The 22087-nt window shown below is 37.1% G+C and overlaps 1 protein-coding gene and 1 pseudogene across 2 annotated transcripts in view; one reads left to right on the top strand and one right to left on the bottom strand.

Annotated features, from left to right (window-relative positions):
* LOC306860312 (phosphatidylinositol 4,5-bisphosphate 3-kinase catalytic subunit alpha isoform) overlaps nt 1-16201 on the bottom strand; it is a 48680-nt gene extending 32479 nt beyond the window's left edge. Inside the window, exon 1 of the mRNA XM_079401947.1 lies at nt 16099-16201. The gene's annotated coding sequence lies outside the window, so the exon portion shown is untranslated. The remainder of the gene's footprint in view (nt 1-16098) is intronic.
* A 677-nt stretch (nt 16202-16878) lies between these two features.
* On the top strand, nt 16879-21598 carry LOC306860964 (7SK snRNA methylphosphate capping enzyme-like; annotated as a pseudogene). Its single transcript has 3 exons — nt 16879-18168; nt 20935-20987; nt 21544-21598. The product of its transcript is annotated as a 7SK snRNA methylphosphate capping enzyme-like (transcript).
* Nucleotides 21599-22087: the final 489 nt, after the last annotated feature.

Below are 22087 nucleotides of genomic sequence, written 5' to 3'. Positions count from 1 at the left end.
GAGCGGGGGCGCGCACACGGGCACGCGCAGCTGTGAGCGGCACAAAAGAGCATCTGAGACGAGTTACTGTAAATACTGTACATGTCCATCATCACAGAAACATGAAGCGATGCGGTGACAGCGGGCTCCGAGAAGAGCTCGTGCTGCATGACCATATGTAAATATAAATCGAGAATATAATATCAGATCGTGACAGAAGTATGCGGTGTTACAGTAAAATCACCGCTGACAGGAATATACAGCACTGTTATTGTTTCATTCACGCGTCTCACCGGCGCCGGTGTAAACTCAGATCACAACAAAACACAACCAGAAACCGATCAAAGACACGAAAGATTCTGTTCCGAATCAATCACGACAAACACCGACAGACAGAGAGACACAAACCCACCGTCACACCCGCATCCCGGTCAACGACGCCTTCATCATCATCATCATCATCATCATCAGTGCCCACCTCTCTCTCTCTCTCTCTCTCTCTCTCTCTCTCTCTCTCTCTCTCTCTCTCAATTCAATTCAATTCAAGTGTGTTTTATTGGCATGACAAAAACTATACATTTGTTTTGCCAAAGCAATTGCAAATAGTGCATATATGTGTTAACAGAAAGAAAAATAATAATAATAATTGTAATAATAATAATGTATAAAAGTATTTAGCATGTAGTACAAAATGAGTTACTAATGCTAATGTAAGTATATAAACTAGAAATAAAAATAAAATAAGATAAGGGATTAGACAGATTTACAGAATGTGCATCTAAGTAATATAATAGTAATATGGTTTAATATAATAGAGTAATATGGTTTAATATAACAGAGTAATATGGTTTAATATAACAGAGTAATATGGTTTAATATAACAGAGTAATATGGTTTAATATAACAGAGTAATATGGTTTAATATAATAGAGTAATATGGTTTAATATAACAGAGTAATATGGTTTAATATAACAGAGTAATATGGTTTAATATAACAGAGTAATATGGTTTAATATAACAGAGTAATATGGTTTAATATAACAGAGTAATATGGTTTAATATAACAGAGTAATATGGTTTAATATAACAGAGTAATATGGTTTAATATAACAGAGTAATATGGTTTAATATAACAGAGTAATATGGTTTAATATAATAGAGTAATATGGTTTAATATAACAGAGTAATATGGTTTAATATAACAGAGTAATATGGTTTAATATAATAGAGTAATATGGTTTAATATAATAGAGTAATATGGTTTAATATAATAGAGTAATATGGTTTAATATAACAGAGTAATATGGTTTAATATAATAGAGTAATATGGTTTAATATAATAGAGTAATATGGTTTAATATAATAGAGTAATATGGTTTAATATAACAGAGTAATATGGTTTAATATAATAGAGTAATATGGTTTAATATAACAGAGTAATATGGTTTAATATAATAGAGTAATATGGTTTAATATAACAGAGTAATATGGTTTAATATAATAGAGTAATATGGTTTAATATAATAGAGTAATATGGTTTAATATAATAGAGTAATATGGTTTAATATAATAGAGTAATATGGTTTAATATAACAGAGTAATATGGTTTAATATAATAGAGTAATATGGTTTAATATAACAGAGTAATATGGTTTAATATAATAGAGTAATATGGTTTAATATAATAGAGTAATATGGTTTAATATAATAGAGTAATATGGTTTAATATAACAGAGTAATATGGTTTAATATAATAGAGTAATATGGTTTAATATAATAGAGTAATATGGTTTAATATAACAGAGTAATATGGTTTAATATAACAGAGTAATATGGTTTAATATAATAGAGTAATATGGTTTAATATAACAGAGTAATATGGTTTAATATAATAGAGTAATATGGTTTAATATAATAGAGTAATATGGTTTAATATAATAGAGTAATATGGTTTAATATAACAGAGTAATATGGTTTAATATAATAGAGTAATATGGTTTAATATAACAGAGTAATATGGTTTAATATAATAGAGTAATATGGTTTAATATAACAGAGTAATATGGTTTAATATAATAGAGTAATATGGTTTAATATAACAGAGTAATATGGTTTAATATAATAGAGTAATATGGTTTAATATAACAGAGTAATATGGTTTAATATAATAGAGTAATATGGTTTAATATAATAGAGTAATATGGTTTAATATAACAGAGTAATATGGTTTAATATAACAGAGTAATATGGTTTAATATAATAGAGTAATATGGTTTAATATAATAGAGTAATATGGTTTAATATAACAGAGTAATATGGTTTAATATAATAGAGTAATATGGTTTAATATAATAGAGTAATATGGTTTAATATAACAGAGTAATATGGTTTAATATAATAGAGTAATATGGTTTAATATAATAGAGTAATATGGTTTAATATAATAGAGTAATATGGTTTAATATAACAGAGTAATATGGTTTAATATAATAGAGTAATATGGTTTAATATAATAGAGTAATATGGTTTAATATAACAGAGTAATATGGTTTAATATAATAGAGTAATATGGTTTAATATAACAGAGTAATATGGTTTAATATAATAGAGTAATATGGTTTAATATAACAGAGTAATATGGTTTAATATAATAGAGTAATATGGTTTAATATAACAGAGTAATATGGTTTAATATAATAGAGTAATATGGTTTAATATAATAGAGTAATATGGTTTAATATAACAGAGTAATATGGTTTAATATAATAGAGTAATATGGTTTAATATAATAGAGTAATATGGTTTAATATAATAGAGTAATATGGTTTAATATAACAGAGTAATATGGTTTAATATAATAGAGTAATATGGTTTAATATAATAGAGTAATATGGTTTAATATAATAGAGTAATATGGTTTAATATAATAGAGTAATATGGTTTAATATAACAGAGTAATATGGTTTAATATAATAGAGTAATATGGTTTAATATAATAGAGTAATATGGTTTAATATAATAGAGTAATATGGTTTAATATAATAGAGTAATATGGTTTAATATAATAGAGTAATATGGTTTAATATAATAGAGTAATATGGTTTAATATAATAGAGTAATATGGTTTAATATAACAGAGTAATATGGTTTAATATAATAGAGTAATATGGTTTAATATAATAGAGTAATATGGTTTAATATAATAGAGTAATATGGTTTAATATAATAGAGTAATATGGTTTAATATAATAGAGTAATATGGTTTAATATAATAGAGTAATATGGTTTAATATAACAGAGTAATATGGTTTAATATAACAGAGTAATATGGTTTAATATAATAGAGTAATATGGTTTAATATAATAGAGTAATATGGTTTAATATAATAGAGTAATATGGTTTAATATAATAGAGTAATATGGTTTAATATAACAGAGTAATATGGTTTAATATAACAGAGTAATATGGTTTAATATAATAGAGTAATATGGTTTAATATAATAGAGTAATATGGTTTAATATAATAGAGTAATATGGTTTAATATAATAGAGTAATATGGTTTAATATAACAGAGTAATATGGTTTAATATAATAGAGTAATATGGTTTAATATAATAGAGTAATATGGTTTAATATAATAGAGTAATATGGTTTAATATAATAGAGTAATATGGTTTAATATAATAGAGTAATATGGTTTAATATAACAGAGTAATATGGTTTAATATAATAGAGTAATATGGTTTAATATAATAGAGTAATATGGTTTAATATAATAGAGTAATATGGTTTAATATAACAGAGTAATATGGTTTAATATAATAGAGTAATATGGTTTAATATAACAGAGTAATATGGTTTAATATAATAGAGTAATATGGTTTAATATAATAGAGTAATATGGTTTAATATAATAGAGTAATATGGTTTAATATAACAGAGTAATATGGTTTAATATAATAGAGTAATATGGTTTAATATAATAGAGTAATATGGTTTAATATAACAGAGTAATATGGTTTAATATAATAGAGTAATATGGTTTAATATAATAGAGTAATATGGTTTAATATAATAGAGTAATATGGTTTAATATAACAGAGTAATATGGTTTAATATAATAGAGTAATATGGTTTAATATAACAGAGTAATATGGTTTAATATAACAGAGTAATATGGTTTAATATAATAGAGTAATATGGTTTAATATAACAGAGTAATATGGTTTAATATAATAGAGTAATATGGTTTAATATAATAGAGTAATATGGTTTAATATAATAGAGTAATATGGTTTAATATAATAGAGTAATATGGTTTAATATAATAGAGTAATATGGTTTAATATAACAGAGTAATATGGTTTAATATAATAGAGTAATATGGTTTAATATAACAGAGTAATATGGTTTAATATAATAGAGTAATATGGTTTAATATAATAGAGTAATATGGTTTAATATAACAGAGTAATATGGTTTAATATAATAGAGTAATATGGTTTAATATAATAGAGTAATATGGTTTAATATAATAGAGTAATATGGTTTAATATAATAGAGTAATATGGTTTAATATAACAGAGTAATATGGTTTAATATAATAGAGTAATATGGTTTAATATAATAGAGTAATATGGTTTAATATAATAGAGTAATATGGTTTAATATAACAGAGTAATATGGTTTAATATAATAGAGTAATATGGTTTAATATAATAGAGTAATATGGTTTAATATAACAGAGTAATATGGTTTAATATAACAGAGTAATATGGTTTAATATAACAGAGTAATATGGTTTAATATAATAGAGTAATATGGTTTAATATAACAGAGTAATATGGTTTAATATAATAGAGTAATATGGTTTAATATAATAGAGTAATATGGTTTAATATAACAGAGTAATATGGTTTAATATAATAGAGTAATATGGTTTAATATAACAGAGTAATATGGTTTAATATAATAGAGTAATATGGTTTAATATAACAGAGTAATATGGTTGTAATAATGTATAGATGTGATCTGATGACTTCTGCTCAGTACATTGTGTGTGATGATGAAGTCTAATAGTCGAGCGTTTATTATGCTACACAATACCTTTCCCAGGTTGCTGCTCACACAGATGTCTCTGTAGTTGTTAGGATCACATTGATCTCCGTTTTTAAAGATTGGTGTTATCAAGCCTTGATTCCAGATGTCAGGGAAGTAACCTACACTCAGAACCACACTGAATAGTTTTAGAAAGGCCAGTTTACTGCTTGTGTTTTATCATTTCATTTAATATCCCATCAGGTCCAGGTGCTTTTGTGTTGGAGGTTTTTGATTATTTCTTTAAGTTCTTTATCAGTTGTTGGGAAATCTAATGGGTTTTGGTTATCTTTGATTGTTAATTCTAGTTTTTCCAATTGGTTGATTGTTTGAATTTGCTTACAGTTTGTGTTTGTTTGTACTTTATTAAACAATGTTTGGAAATGACTTTCCCATATTTCTCTGTTTTGGATTGCCAATTCTTCATGATCAGTTTTTTCAGATTGTTCCAGTTTTCCCAAAACTGGTTTGTGTTCACTGACTTCTCAATTATTGTCAGTTTTTTTGGGTGTATTGTGCTTTTTTAGTTCTGAGTGTATGTTTGTATTGTTTTAGTGTTTCACTGTAAAGAGGCCGGATCTCTGCATTATTTGGATCTTTGTGTTTCTGATTTGACAATGTTCTCAGTTTTTTGCGAATAGTTTGGCAGTCCTGATCAAACCAAGTTTTGTCATTTTTGGGTATTTGATTTTTTCCATTTATTGCTGATTTTTCCAATATGTAATCTAAATCTCTGACAGCAAGATTGCCAGCTTCATTAGTGTGAGCATAGGTGTTATTTAGAAAGGTCTCTACCAGCGCTTGTATTTATTGGCTGCTAAGTGCTTTCTTATCTTCTTCAGCGCTGTTTTCAGCCCATCTGTATGGTTTTCTGATGTTGTACAGCTTACTGGGCTTTGTGTTCATGTTATTTTCTGTCTTTTTGAGATACACAGTGATTTGACTGTGATCAGACAGAGGGGTTAGTTCTCTAACAGTGAATGATCTGAGAGATGAAGGATCTATGTCTGTTATCATATAATCAACTGTGCTATTCCCAAGAGGTGAGCCAAATGTGAATCTCCCTAAAGTGTCTCCTCGTAACCTACCATTGATGATATTCAGACCCAGGCTTCGACAGAGCTGCAGGAGGACTTTTCCATTCTTATTTACTATGTGATCATGGTTATTTCTGTGGATATGTGTAACGGAACTGCAGGACACAAAGGTAAGTGGTTCAAGTGAAAAGGTTTATTTACAGAGTGGGTGAACACACAGCAAAGGTGGACGACGTGGAAATAGGTGAGTGGTGATTCTTCGTGAGTATGGTGATAGATCGTCAGGATTCTAACAGTCCCTTCTTTCTTTGCAGGTCCGTGGTTAACTGGAGTATCAGAGAGCTTGGGGAAGACGGCGTTCACTGAACAACGTTCAGCTGGATCCTGAGAGCGAAGAGGATGAAGAGGAACAGGGCAGAAGGTAAGTAAGACAGGTAGGGAATTTCAGGTAGTATACTCAGCCAGTAGCTTCGTAAGAGGTCAGTCCTTGTAGTCACAACAGCTTGCAGCATGTTACTTTAAGATCGGACAATGAAGTGAGCTGAGGGAAGTGCTTTTATGAGTGTGGTGATTGGAGATTGATGAGGTGCAGGTGCGGGTGATGATTGAAGATAAACAGGTGACAGTGATGAGTGACGGGGAAGACGGGCCATTCTGTGACAATATGAGAGAATGTGTTATTAATAACAGTCAGTTTGTTGTTGATATATTTGCTCCCTTGTGCGTCGGTGAAGTCCGGCTGTAGTCCTGTTCTTGCGTTCAGGTCCCCGCAGATGAGCACGTTTCCCTGGGCCTGGAAGTGGCTTGTCTTTTCCTCTAATGTGGAGAACATGTCTTCGCTGTAGTAGGGGGACTCTGATGGCGGGATGTATATGGCACATATGAATATATCTTTTCTGGATGGGAGCAGTTCCTTGTGGATTTTAAGCCAGGTGTAGTATTTGCCTTGCTTTACTGTGTTGATGTGGTTGTGGAAATTTGATTTGTACCAGATTATTTGTCCTCCTGAGTCTATTCCCTGACGGACTGTGTTGAGTTTTTGTGATGGTAGGATGATTTCTCTGTAGTTGGGTGGGCAGTGGGTGATAGTGTCTGCCCTGCTCCATGTCTCCTGTACAATTATAATATCCATCTCTTTGATGCTCTTCTGGAATTCTGTGTTTGAACTCTTTAGTCCAAAGGCTGTTGAATTCAAGCCTTGAATATTCCACATTGATATTGACAGAGTCATTTTAAGTGTGTGTTTGTGTGTATTACTCTTGTACATTATTTGACTAGTTTGGAGCAGATGATGTTGAGCAGGTGTCTTATCTGATTGAGTTCGGCGGCTGCAGGGTTCTGTGGCTGTTGGACTGCTGCGGCGTAGCTCTGTGATGGCGCTCCAGGGGTCGAGTCCTGTCTGGTTCTTGGAGGAGGATGGATGTTTCTTGGAAAGTTCTACATTGTTTCCATGGATCATGTGAAAAGGCACATCACTCCGTGGCAGTAACGTGGACAGAGTTATTTTAGCTTCTGGGAAGTGTTCTGAGGCTCTGATGACCATCTCTCTGAGCATAGGAGCCACGTTACCCTTTGCTGCTCATAAGTCATTTGTCCCTGTGTGGATTATGATGTGCTTGTAAGGTTCTTTCAGATTTTTATCAGATAAAATCTGAAGAGCCCTGCTTGTATTTGGGCACCACATTTTCTGTGCTGTCATTTTTGGAAACAAGAGTTTCTCATTTAAGTATTTTCCATTGGAGTGGATGAGAATAAGAGCTTCTGTTTGAGTGAGGTTATCTGGAGCAGTGCTGTGGATGTTGGTCTGTGGATCTGATGAAGCGTGAGGATGGTCCACTGCGGGTGATTGGTGATTGTCAGTGGGGAGACAGGTCAAGTGTTTAGTAGTAGTAGTAGCCCTTTATTGTCACTAGTCACAAGTACCAGCGAAATTAGCCATCAACCTGTCCATACATAACATACATACAATATGACAACAGGGTAGACAGGACAGGAAGACAGTGTGACAGCAGGAAAAACACCCCAGCAACAAAAGCACATAATCAGTACAGCATAGACACACAACTTGCAACAGGGGAGATAATCCAGCTCCGGCAAGCAGCCATCCGGTCCTGCAGCCATTCTCGGCGCCGGTCACAGACCCGCTTGTCAGACTGGCGGTACAAAGCGGCGAAGGCGATGGATCTTGGGTGGGGAGGTGAGTGCATATCTGTATATATGTGTGTATGCATTTTGTAGGCCTGGAGAGCCTCCCCCGCTGGCATTCAAAACAAGTTGTCTCAGTCCGCAGATTGTGATAGCGACACAGCATGTTGCCATGGAGACAGCCTTGATGAGGACCCAGACAGAGTCAACAATCAGCAGGTGTCTGTGGAAGGGGGGGCGTTACACTGCAGTGCTCTTCCCGGGGTTGTTTTCCAACAACAGCCTTGTCCGAGGTCAATGTTGGATGAAGGAAGCCGAAAGAAGATAAGATTGCGATTGTTTGGTCTTGGGGCGAGTAGCCGCATTCCGATTTTCACGGCTACTCTCTTTGTCCATTCTGGTCTCCAAATCCATCAATTTTTCTTTGCAAAGCAGTGAGCTTCTCTGTAATATTATCCATATTGCGGTTAATAGTCTCAGTCTCAGTGCTGACCACTCTGCCCACTGCTTCAATCATGACAGGCAGCCTTGTGAGGCTTTTGACAGCTGTTCCCGTTTCCCGAATTCTTCGATAACCCAGGGCAAAGCCTAATCCAATCAGCAGAAATCCTGTTATCGTGGTTCCGAATAGGTAGATGTCTTCAAAGTCCTCCACGGAAAGAGCCGCCAGACACACGACCCGCCACCTTTCCCATGCGTCCATCGTGTAGCCAGCTGCGAACGTTCCGGCAGGACAGCCAGGTTCCCCCGAACCCAAGCTTCTCGTCGAGAAGATGGTGTCAATTGCGTTGAGAGACCAGTTGATCAAATCCATGATTTTTCAGTTTGGAGAGCAGTGCAGAGCGAGTCTCTCAAGTATTAGACAATAGACAAGACGAGACGAGACGAGACGAGAGAGCAAATCAGGGAGGGTAAGGGGAGCAGAGGGAAGAAAAATGCGAGAAGTAAAGTAGAATCCTTTGGAAGTTGAAACATGAAGAAGTTGTTCCTTCATGTTATTTATAAGTTCATCTTTCTTTCGAAGTTCTGATTTCAACACAGACAGTTCTTCATGCATTTCTGTTTTAATTTCAGCTACTTGTCTCCTGAAAGTTGATTTTAATTCCTTCAGCTCTTCTCTGGCTTGGTGAAGTTCCTTTGACATCTGTTCTTTGTTTCTCAGCAGGTATTCAGTCTCTTGTTTTAAAGTCATCATGTCCTTTGTAAGCTGCTCCAAGTGGCTGTTGTCTTTTAGCTTACATTTACATTTACATTTATTCATTTAGCTGACGCTTTTATCCAAAGCGACTTACAATTGCTATATATGTCAGAGGTCGCACGCCTCTGGAGCAACTAGGGGTTAAGTGTCTTGCTCAGGGACACATTGGTGTCTCACAGTGGATTCAAACCCGGGTCTCTCACACCAAAGGCATGTGTCTTATCCACTGCGCCATCACCACCCCTAGCTGGGACATTATTAATTATTTTAGTTCCACCACATCTATTTCCAGGAGTGAAAATGTCTCTTTCATTTTTGACAAGGGAGACTGAATTAAAGCTGTTGTAGTTGTTTTCTTCTTTTGGATGTCTTTTACGGGAGAAGAGGTTATATTTATATCTGTATGATCTCGTATGAGACTTGTATTAAGATGTGTCTGCTGTTTAATTTGTATAAAGTCAGCTGTAAATGCTTGGAGGGCAGGCTCCAAGCCTTGGATCATGACAGTGCCGTTGTGGTATAAGTTCAGAGATAAATTCTTGATTCCTCATTTCCTTCAGCATCTTCAAATACCAGGATCTGTCTGCCTTTGCAGATGCCTCTTTTTGTGGTGACGGTGAAGTGTTGGCAGAAAGCAGTATGCCATAAGGAGCTGTTTTCAGTGTAGAAGAGCAGGTTGGTCATAGTCAGCAAACAGTGTTTCAGGATGGTCCTTTATCTGTTTCTGCCTGTGGAGCTGTTAGAATGTTCAGAGCTCCTCTGAGGATACATGAAGGGGCGGGGCTTGCATGCTGCAGTGGCCATCGCTGGTTTTAGAATGTAAACAAATAACTGAAAATAACTCTCTTTGTTTGTTTTTGAGAGTTCCTCTGCGAACTATATACAAATATTGATCAAAATGTCCCCAATATTAAAATATTGATCAAAATCTGTGCATAAACAGTAAAACAAGACCAAAATGACAATCCTCATTGACACTGACGTATAAAAAAACCTACAAAAATATTCCTCCTGAAGTGAATATCGCTAGGAAAGGAACTGCTCATGATCCTAAGCATACCACCTCATCAGTGAAGCATGGTGGTGGTAGTGTCATGGCGTGGGCATGTATGGCTGCCAGTGGAACTGGTTCTCTTGTATTTATTGATGATGTGACTGCTGACAAAAGCAGCAGGATGAATTCTGAAGTGTTTCGGGCAATATTATCTGCTCATATTCAGCCAAATGCTTCAGAACTCACTGGACGGCGCTTCACAGTGCAGATGGACAATGACCCAAAGCATACTGCAAAAGCAACCAAAGAGTTTTTGAAGGGAAAGAAGTGGACTGTTATGCAATGGCCAAGTCAGTCACCTGACCTGAATCCGATTGAGCATGCATTTCACTTGCTGAAGACAAAACTGAAGGGAAAATGCACCAAGAACAAGCAGGAACTGAAGACGGTTGCAGTAGAGGCCTGGCAGAGCATCCCCAGGGATGAAACCCAGCGTCTGGTGATGTCTATGCGTTCCAGACTTCAGGCTGTAATTGACTGCAAAGGATTTGCAACCAAGTATTAAAGTGAAAGTTTGATTTATGATTATTATTCTGTCCCATTACTTTTGGTCCCTTAACAAGTGGGAGGCACATATGCAAACTGTTGTAATTCCTACACCGTTCACCTGATTTGGATGTAAATACCCTCAAATTAAAGCTGTCAGTCTGCAGTTAAAGCACATCTTGTTCGTTTCATTTGAAATCCATTGTGGTGGTGTATAGAGCCAAAAATGTTAGAATTGTGTCGATGTCCCAATATTTATGGACCTGACTGTATATATTGAACAGTGTAGGACTTAAGCTGCAGCCCTGTCTCACTCCACGACACTGAGGGAGGAATTATGTGTGTTTTTTACCAATCTTAACAGCAAATTTGTTGTTTTTGTACATTGATTTGATGATGTCATATGTTTTTCCTCCGATGCCGCACTGGATTAATTGAAGAAAAAGACCTTCATGCCAAATGGAGTCAAAAGCTTTTTGAAGTCAATAAAGCATGAGAAGATTGTGCTTTTGTTTTGGTTGATTTGCTTATGGATTAAGGTATGGAGAGTGTATATATGGTCTGATGTGCAACACTTGCTCAGGACATTTCTGTCTCTAAGAATAGGGGCTAGTCTGCTGTTTAGGATGTTGCAGAAGAGTTGACCTAGGTTGCTGTTTACACATATGCCACGGTAGTTATTGGGGTCAAATCTGTCTCTGTTTTTATGGATTGGGGTGATTAGGCCTTTGTTCCAAATGTTGGGGAATAAACCTGAACTAAGGATGATATTGAAGAGCTTGAGGATGGCTAATCTGAATTTGTGCTCCGTGTATTTGATCATTTCATTTAGGATGCCATCGACACCACAGGCTTTTTGGGTTTTCAGGGTTTGTATTTTGTCTAATAGTTCAGCTCGTGTAATTGGGGAGTCTAAAGGCTTCTGGTAGTCTTTGATGGTCGACTCTAAAACCCTTAGTTTTTCACACATTGCATGTTGTTCCTGGTTGTTTTCTATATTACTAAAAAGGTTGGAGAAGTGGTTTATCCACACATCTCCATTCTGGATGGCTAGTTCTTGATGGTAAGATGTGTTTAGTGTATTCCAATGTTTCCAGAAGTGGTTGGATTCTAAGGATTCTAAGGATTGACTTTTTGTGTTTTGCTCTTATTTCTTTCTTACAGTATTCCTATATTGTTTAAGTTTTTCATGATAGAGATGACGGATGTTCTCATTGTCATCATCTCTGTGTTTCTGGTTTGATAGGATTCTTACTTCTTTCCTAAGTCTTTTGCAGTCATTGTCAAACCATTTCTCAGTGGCATGTGGTCTTTTTGCTTTTCTTTTTGTGGTTTATAAATGTGATAATGTTGCTGAGACCTCAAATATTCTGTTCAGCTTGTCTACTGCTAGGTTTGTACCTTCACTGTTGTGCAGGAAAGGAGTGGAGAGGAATTGATCTAATAGGATTTGAATTTTTGTTTGACCAGTTGTACTTAGATATGTATCTTTACTGTTTTGTTTCCATCTATACGTGTTTCTCAGTGAGTGGAGCTGGGTTTGTTTAGATGTTGCTCTGGTTAAGTAGAGGGTTACTATGGGTTTAGTGGGTTTAGTTGGCTGACTGTGAACGCTCTGAGGGAATTTGGGTTAAGAAAATAGTCTGTAAGAAAATAGTGGACTGTACTGCTACCAAAAGGAGAGCTGTAGGTGTATCTACCGTAGGAATCTCCTCTTAGTCTGCCATTGACTATGTACCTAGTGTGCGACACAGATGAAGATGTGTTCCGCTTTTGTTTGTTGTTTTATCATAATTGTGTCTTCGTGTGTGTATAGGTGGGGGGAGGACGTCACCTCCAGGCAGGTGTTTGTCCCCCTGAGAGTTAAGTGAGTCCAGTTCTTCACCTGTTCTGGCATTTAGGTCTCCACAGACCAGTACGCTTCCCTGTGACTCTATCTCTCTCTCTCTCTCTCTCTCTCTCTCTCTCTCTCCCTCTCTATCTCTCTATTTCTCTCTCTCTCTATCTCTCTATTTCTCTCTCTCTCTCTCTCTCTCTCTCTCTCTATTTCTCTCTCTCTCTCTCTCTCTCTCGTTACCGGAGAACAATGCATCCGGCGGAGTGATGTCATAAGAATCAAACTGATGAAATTGATATGTATACATCATCTGAATCTGAATAAATAATCTTTCCATTGATGTATGGTTTGTTATGATAGGACAATATTTGTCTGAGATACAACTATTTGAAAATCTGGAATCTGAGGGAGCAAAAAAATCTAAATATTGAGAAAATCTCCTTTAAAGTTGTTCAAATGAAGTTCTTAGCAATGCATATTACTAATCAATAATGAAGTTTTGATATATTTACGGTAGGAAATTTACTAAATATCTTCATGGAACATGATCTTAATATCCTAATGATTTAAACATTTAAATTAATCTCATATGAATATGTTATTTCTAAAATGATTATACAAATTCTTCTTTGATTAGGAATAAATATGTTTTTCATTATCTCTGTAATTTCATTATTCAAATGAATATTAAAATTATAATTAAAAATATATTAAAACTAATAATAAAACTATACACACACTACATATTGTTCTTTGAGTGGACATTCAGTTACACTTTATTTTAAGGTGTCCTTGTTACAGTGTAATTATACATTTAAGTACTGAGTAATATTAATTAACTACATGCACTTGGTTTGGGTTTGGGTTACTTGCATGTACTTATGCATAAATCATTGTTATTAAAATAATTAATGTGACAAGGACACTTTAAAATAAAATGTTAGTGCACATTCTTGTGTGATAAAAATTGAAAAATATATAACATACAAACTTAAACAATTACACATACTTAAATTAACGATACTTAAAATATCCTCACACTGAAATAATAGTGCTGTGGCAGAGTTATACAGTCCTGCTAATAATGTTTACCGAGCTGATCAAACGAGTGTGTGTGTCTCTCTGTGTGTGCGTGTGTGTGTGTATGTGTGTGTTCTCTTCTATTGGAAATGAAGAATTGTATAAACTTGTTAAATCATCAAAACCAACAACCTGTATTTTAGACCCTGTTCCATCTAAGCTCCTAAAAGAGGTGCTTCCTGAAGTAATAGATCCTCTTCTGAATATTATTAACTCATCATTGTTATTAGGATATGTCCCAAAAACATTCAAACTGGCTGTTATTAAGCCTTTCATTAAAAAAAATACAACTTGACCCCAAAGAATTAATTAATTACAGACCAATCTCGAATCTCCCTTTTCTGTCAAAGATATTAGAAAAGGTAGTATCATCACAACTATGTTCCTTCTTAGAGAAAATTATATATGTGAGGATTTCCAGTCAGGTTTTAGACCATATCATAGTACTGAGACTGCTCTTATTAGAGTTACAAACAACCTGCTTTTATCATCTGATCGTGGCTGTATCTCTCTATTAGTGCTACTGGATCTTAGCGCTGCGTTTGGCACTATTGACCACAACATTCTTTTAAATAGACGAGAAAATTATGTTGGCATTAGAGGAAGTGCACTGGCATGGTTCAAATCGTACTTATCTGACCGTCATCAATTTTGTGGCAGTAAATGAAGAGGTATCATACCAATCACAAGTGCAGTATGGAGTACCTCAAGGCTCAGTACTAGGGCCGTTACTTTTCACGCTTTACATGTTACCCTTGGGAGATATCATTAGGAAACATGGTGTTAGCTTTCACTGTTATGCTGATGAGACCCAGCTCTATATTTCTTTGCGACCTGATGAAATTTACCAATTTGCAAAACTAATGGAATGTAAAACTGCATTTTTCCAGCTTAAAAACATATCTAAATTACGACCTATGCTCTCAGTGTCAAATGCAGAAACATTAATTCATGCATTCATGACCTCGAGGCTAGATTATTGTAATGCTTTATTGGGTGGTTGCTCTGCACGTTTAATAAACAAACTCCAGCTGGTTCAAAATGCAGCAGCTAGAGTTCTTACTAGAACCAGGAAGTATGACCACATTAGTCCGGTTCTGTCAACACTGCACTGGCTCCCTATTAAACATCGGATACATTTTAAGATCTTGCTAATTACCTATAAAGCCCTGAATGGTTTGGCACCTCAGTATTTGAGCGAGCTCTTATCACATTATAGTCCTCCACGTCTGCTGCGATCTCAAAACTCTGGCCATTTGATAATACCTAGAATATCAAAATCAACTGCAGGCGGCAGATCGTTTTCCTATTTAGCACCCAAACTCTGGAACAATCTACCTAACACTGTTCGGGAAGCAGACACACTCTGTCAGTTTAAATCTAGATTAAAGACCCATCTCTTTAACCTGGTTTACACATAATACACTATCACATTTCTATAATTCAAATCCGTTAAAGGATCGTTAGGCTGCATTAATTAGGTCAACCGGAACCGGGAACACTTCCCAAAACACCTGATGTACTTGTTACATTGTTAGAAGAATGGCATCTACGCTAATATTAGTCTGTTTCTTTCTTATTCCGAGGTCACCATAGCCACCCAGATCCAGACTGTATCCAGATCAGATGGTGGATCAGCACCTAGAGATGACCTCTACAGCAGGACACCTAGATGACCCCAGAGACTGATCCCCAGTGAAGACCCTGTCTCCAAGACGGCCATCGGGACAAGACCACAGGAACCAGATGAGTCCTTTGCACAATCTGATTCTGCTTTAGTCTAGATTTAAACTGCTGATTTTGTCTGGCCAGAGGAGAATGACACTATTTCAACAAACTATTTCCCGTCTAAATACTGTAAAGCTGATATAAAGCCACCCAGCTCTATATCAAGCCGATGTAAAGCTGCTTTGACACAATTTGTATTGTTAAAAGCTCTATACAAATAATATTGACTTGACTTGTGTGAGTGTGTGTGTGTGTGTGTGTGTGTTGTTTGTCTGTTGTTCAGCAGATGTGATCTAACAGATAATTTTTCTCTCATCAATATGAAGATTAAAATCTGTTGACCTCTTTTCCTCTAATCTCTTTCTCATTGTCTCCTTCACTAACGGACTGCTGTGTAATTAACCGAGCGTCTCATTAAAGACTGTGTGTGTGTGTGTGTGTGTGTGTTACTCACCGGCCGTCTGTCTGTCTCTGTGTGCAGATCATCATCATCATCATCATCGTCATGCGTCTGTCCGTCAGGATCATGTGAGATTCACACTCAAACTCCTCTAGATTTTCTCAGGATCTGTGTTTCCCTCCTCATTCTGTCTGTGCAGGAACAATGATCATTTCCTTTCGCACACACACACTCACACACACACACACACACACACACACACATGCTGCATCACTCCATTAAATCAGAACAGTCACTGATGATCTCATATCAAACACAATGTGTGTGTGTGTGTGAGCAGTAAGTCAGAGCTGCTTCCTGTTTTTGCACTAGGACTAAGAGAGAGAGTGTACAGGACACACACAATAATAATAATAAATACACACACACACACACACACCCATACTCTCAGATATGAGGTTAGAAAACAGGAAATATGAACAATAGACCGGCAAAGCCAAACCTGAGTGAGTGTGTGTGTGTGCATGTTTATGTGGTTTATGAGGACACAAATGTGTATAATGACATGGGTATGACAGAGGTATTACAATATGAAGGTGGTTTATGAGGACACTGCCTATGTCCCCGTAATTCAAAAGGCTTAAAAAACATACTAAATGGTGTTTTTTTGAAAATCTAAAAATGCACAAAGTCTCCTGTGAGGGCTAAGTTTAGGTGTAGGGTTGGTGTAGGGCAATAGCACACACAGTTTGTTCAGTATAAAAACCATTACGCCTATGGAGAGTCCCAATAAACCACAAAAACCAACATGTCAGGGATGAGGTGAGCGCTAACATGGTGCTAACCGAACTCGCCACCAATCATGTGACCCCTCAGGACAGCGGCGCGGCGACTCTACACGCCGAGCCGATCAAAAACGGCCTGCAGTCGCGAGTCGAGACGCAGAAACTGAGCAAGCGGCGCTACACCGTGAGCTCAGGCTTCAAACACCCGAGTCTCGGTAAACGCCGACGCCGCGCAAACTCCGAAAGCGACCCAGTTCTGCCTTCCAACTTCCTGCTGGGCGGGAACATCTTCGACCCGCTGAATCTCAACAGCCTATTGGACGAGGAGGTCAGTAAGGTGACTACGCCCAGACGCCCAGATCCTCGCCGCTTCCCAGGAAAAGCAGAGATCCGGTGGAGATCCTGATTCCTAAAGACATCACTGACCCTCTGAATCTGAGCGGACGCGGCGGAGACTCAGCGGCGGGCGTCTTGGTGTCGCCCTTGAAGAGCCGGCGCTGACATCGCAACCGACACCATCCGGGACCAACCGCTGAGCTTTCGGATGACGAGAGGTCAAAGGTTAACGACGGGTTGGGCGTGTCCGTTATTTCGGACAAGCCTGCTGAGGAGTTGCCACGTTCTTACGAACTCAACACGTCAATCAACTGCCGTGACGAAGTGGTGCCGCCCATTCTCCCACGGCGACGGTCACACCCCTCCTCATTAAGCTCCGCCCCCCAGGCACAGCCATCTAAACACAGGAAGCGCAGACGAACCAACAGCCGTTCGGACCGCCTGTCCATCACACCGACTAAACAGACAGTCGTGCACAGCCAGGCGTTTCACACTCCTGTTGTGGGCGGAGTCAGCGGAGAAAGCCCCGCACAAGACGCCCCGCACGTTCCAGTACGGTAGCTACAGCCGTTACTATGGTTACCGCACGCCGTCGCTGAGCACAGACCCGCGCTTGGCCGTGTTTAGACCCGAGTGGTTCCGTGGGAAGAAGGTCCTGGATGTGGGCTGCAGCACGGGTCATGTGACCCTCGCCATCGCCGGGCACTGGAGCCCTGAGCACGTGCTGGGCATCGACATCGATGGAGCGCTGGTGCGCATCGCCCGGCAGAACCTGCGCTACTTCATGTCCGAGATGCCTGGGTTGAGCGGCAGGCTGTCGGGTGAGGGGTCAGAAGACAGAGGTCAGATGGGGTTGGCACCTCTGATGGGCCTGGAGCTGGAGCAGGGTCAGGCGTTACGCAGGTTTCCCATGTCCTTCATGCGCTGCCGCGGACCCATCGCTGCTCCTCCCATAATGCCTCACACCCCCGGCCTGTTCCCCTGCAACATCTACTTCCTGAAGGTAATGTGTGTGTGTGTGTGTGTACGTGTGTGTGTGTACGTGTGTCTGTCTGTCTGTCTGTCTGAGGGTCAGAGGTCATGAGGTCAGACACAAGTCAAGTCACATGTATTTCTAGAGTGCTTTATTGAAGACAGAGACTGACAGAGATTGATTTAACGCAGCTTCACAGAGATAAACAGGAAAATAATAACATCAATATTGCAGAATTCATCCAATATGAAGCAGCTCTACAGAAGACAGTAGCGTGGTTCTTCATCTGAACAGCATTTTAATGTTATATTGATGGTGATTTCTTGACAGGACAGTGCAGCAGTGGAGGATTGTCTTAAACAAATGTAGTTTATTTTTAATCAGCCTTGTTTGTTTTCGTGTTCTTATGCATTGCTCAGTTTATAATGTGTTCAGGGGTTGGCTGTTTTAGCAGAGCTCTTAAAGGGACAGTTGACTGAAAATGATCACCCAAACCTATGGAGCGAATTTTGTGCCAATATTCATCAAACAAATCCAGTGTTATCAAATAAACACAATCTGCTTTTCAAAGAAAAACTCGACTTTCAAACAAACGCATAGTGATTTGAAAATACAAAACTCTATGTGAGAGAAAATGCAGAGGTATGGACAAATATATGTATTGTGTGTTACAACTGTGAGACTCATTTGCCTTTTTATGGGGAAACTTGGCTTGATTTTCTCACAAATGCGACAGGCTGATTTTCTCACAAATGCGACAGGCTGATTTTCTCACAAATGCGACAGGCTGATTTTCTCACACGAGTGCAATTGAGCAACTTTCTTTTCCAAAAACAGCAGATGGTGCTGTTGGTCAATTTACGCTCGTCTCCCGAGACCTGAAACACCTCTTTACCTTTTCAGACCAATATGAGTTTCTGTCTTACTAGATCTATAATTAACCATTCAGATGTGTTCACAAAGCGACCCTGCTACAGTGTCAGTGAAATTCACAACAAGTCTGTAAAGTTGTTAACATGATTGATTAGTTAAAAATCAGGAGTGACCTGGATAAACATTTAACTAGTCTGTCTTTCCCTATAAAAACTGATCCATTCTCCGTACCTCTTATCCTCTGTTGGATCGCGGGAATAGAATATGCATATATATTGATACAATTGTTCAACATTCAAAACAATGCAGGGGTATAACTATATCATGTCACAATATATTGTAATACTAAAATGCAAATGTATAGTGGATAGCAACAATATTGTGTACCAAAAATGAAAGCATTTTGAATGTTATTTTTACGTTAGGTCAAGTAAGATTTATTGTCTTTCTTCTACGGTATATATGTTGAAACACAGCCTACAGTGGAGAGAAATGCTGTAGCTACCTCTGCAGTAAAAGTTTAAACCAGTATAAAACTACACATAGACAACCTACTGAGAGGAGTAAGCTAAACTAATTATACAAATAGACTACTATAATCAAACTAGTTTAAGTTCAGGTGAGCTGTATTGTGATTCAGCTATATAAATGTACCAAAATATAATCTAAACATTAATATCCCTTATGAAAATTAGCCATGGTTTTACTAAATAAATACCATGGTATTTGTAGTAAAGCTGCCTAAATCTGGACTGAAGCAGTAGGACATCCGGGAACTTCTGGACTACTCGTCTATGAATACTGAGGTTTATATTCACACGGTAGCTTTGAGGTGGCCGTCACTAGAGGAGTGTGTAGTGACTGAAGTTAAAGTCAGCTTTATTTATATAACGCTCTTAATACAGATCGTGTCAAAGCACTTAACAGTATCAGATTGGAGGATAGAGGGTCAGTAATGCATAATAATATTAAACACTCAATTTTCAGTTAAAGGCATTTCATTATTGAGTTCAGAGATGTCATGTCTAGCTCAGTTTAGTTTAAACAGTATCTGTGAAATCATTAACTAATACATACACATAACTAATTTGATTGTTTGCTTTTAAAAGCGTGAGCAGCGCATCTTTCTGAGTTGATTTGTTTCAGTAACTCATGAGGCTTGTGTTGATAGACACTGGCTTATCATAGTATAACTTTTCATTAGTTTCATTTGTATAACTTTAGATTTTGGTTATTTTACAATATTTATTGTGATTTCTAAACGGAATTATTGTTTACTTGAGCGTAAAAAGAGTTTTTGGTTGTTTTATTTTATTGCCATCTTGTCTTTGTATATCTTCCTGTTTTGTCATCTGCGGGAAGAGATGTTATCGTTACAAGGTTTATTTATAAGCTTTTCCAAAATTTCTAATAAAAAAACTAGAATAAGAACAGGTGGAATAAGAAGAATGTGTTACCGATCAAAATAAATCGATATTAACTAAATTAGTTTCCACTACAAAGGTGGCGCAGAAGAACACAAAAGTGGCATGTAGGTAAATTTAGACATTTACAGAGGCTCAGAGGTCAAATTCATAACAATCTTGTGAAAATATAACATTTTGAATATAGAACTATTGCTTGATTGAAATTACATTTTAAAAATAAAAATAAAACTGCCAGTAGGTGGCGGCAAGTCATCATTTTATCACTGAATCATTCCTTCAGTTGATTCGTTTGAACGGCAGATTCATTCAGGAACGAAGCAAATGACTGGCTGCATCCGAAACCGCCTACTTCTCTAAGTAGGGGAAAGCAGTAGGTGAGCGAATAAGTGTCCGAAACCTCAGTATTCATAGACGAGTAGTCGAGAAGTTCCCGGATGTCCTACTGCTTCAGTCCAGATTCTTGAGTGTTCATCCGATGCACACTTTTCTATCCCAGAAGCCCCCGCGAGAGGATCCGTCATCATCACGTGACGGAGATCAGCAACGCGGGTGTTACAAATGTGAGTATTATCGATCAAAAACACGGTTACATGTGTTAAAATCGCATTTCTTGAGCTACTGTATAGTAAACTGTTGATTTGCTGAAGGTGTAGATGCTAGACAGTGATGTTACAGTATATTTGTATAGCTCCAGTAAACACAAAGTACATTTACATAAACCTTAAACATCTTAAAGACCATTAAATGTCTATTTAATAAGAGACAGGAACATATTCTAAAACAATATTCAAAGGCTCTCAGTGAGCTGAAAACCTCTCAGTTACTGAAATGAATAAAAAATGATTTTAAATCTTAAGGTTTATTTTATTTTAATGATTGTAATGTCGAACGAAGCTGTTCCAGCGCTTTTCTGATTCTTGATTTCTGTGCATTTGCTGCAGAGCTTTTGTGCTAGAGCAGCTGACCGCGGGATTTCTGGGAAAAACACAAATATAAAGAACTCATTTTGTTACTTCTAATACAGAAATCAAATGACATTGTGCTGTTAAAATGACTGCTTGTGTATGATGTTTGTGCATCTGTGTATGATCTGAAATGTGTGCAGTGAGGATGGAGAAGTCCACAGCAGCATCCTGGAAATGATCCAGAGCCATGAATGAGACGCTCCATCACTCCACCTGCCCTTACTGCCTCATCTGGACCGGATGCTGCTGTGGACTCTTCATCCTCAGTGACCCCAGAGCCAGCGACAGCATCCAGAGAAAGACCCAAAGACATGGAGGATGTGATGTTATTCAGGTGTGTCCTGCTGGTTTCTGTTCATACAACATCAGTCAATGGAGCACGAGTTTCAGAAGCATCGTCAAATAATTCCACGAAGAATCTGAAAGTTAGGCTCCATTGACTGATATTGTATGAACAGAAACCAGCAAGACACACGCACACACGCACACACACAGACACAGACACAGACACAGACACAGACACAGACACAGACACACACACAGACACACACACAGACACAGACACAGACACACACACAGACACAGACACAGACACAGACACACACACAGACACAGACACAGACACAAACACACACACACACACACACACACACACACAGACACAGACACAAACACACACACACA

This window comes from Barbus barbus (genome assembly GCF_936440315.1).
Source record: "Barbus barbus genome assembly, chromosome: 41".
Classification (NCBI taxonomy): Eukaryota; Metazoa; Chordata; class Actinopteri; order Cypriniformes; family Cyprinidae; genus Barbus; species Barbus barbus.
Note: the sequence above shows the minus strand (reverse complement) of the source record. Positions and strands in the feature narration are given on the sequence as shown.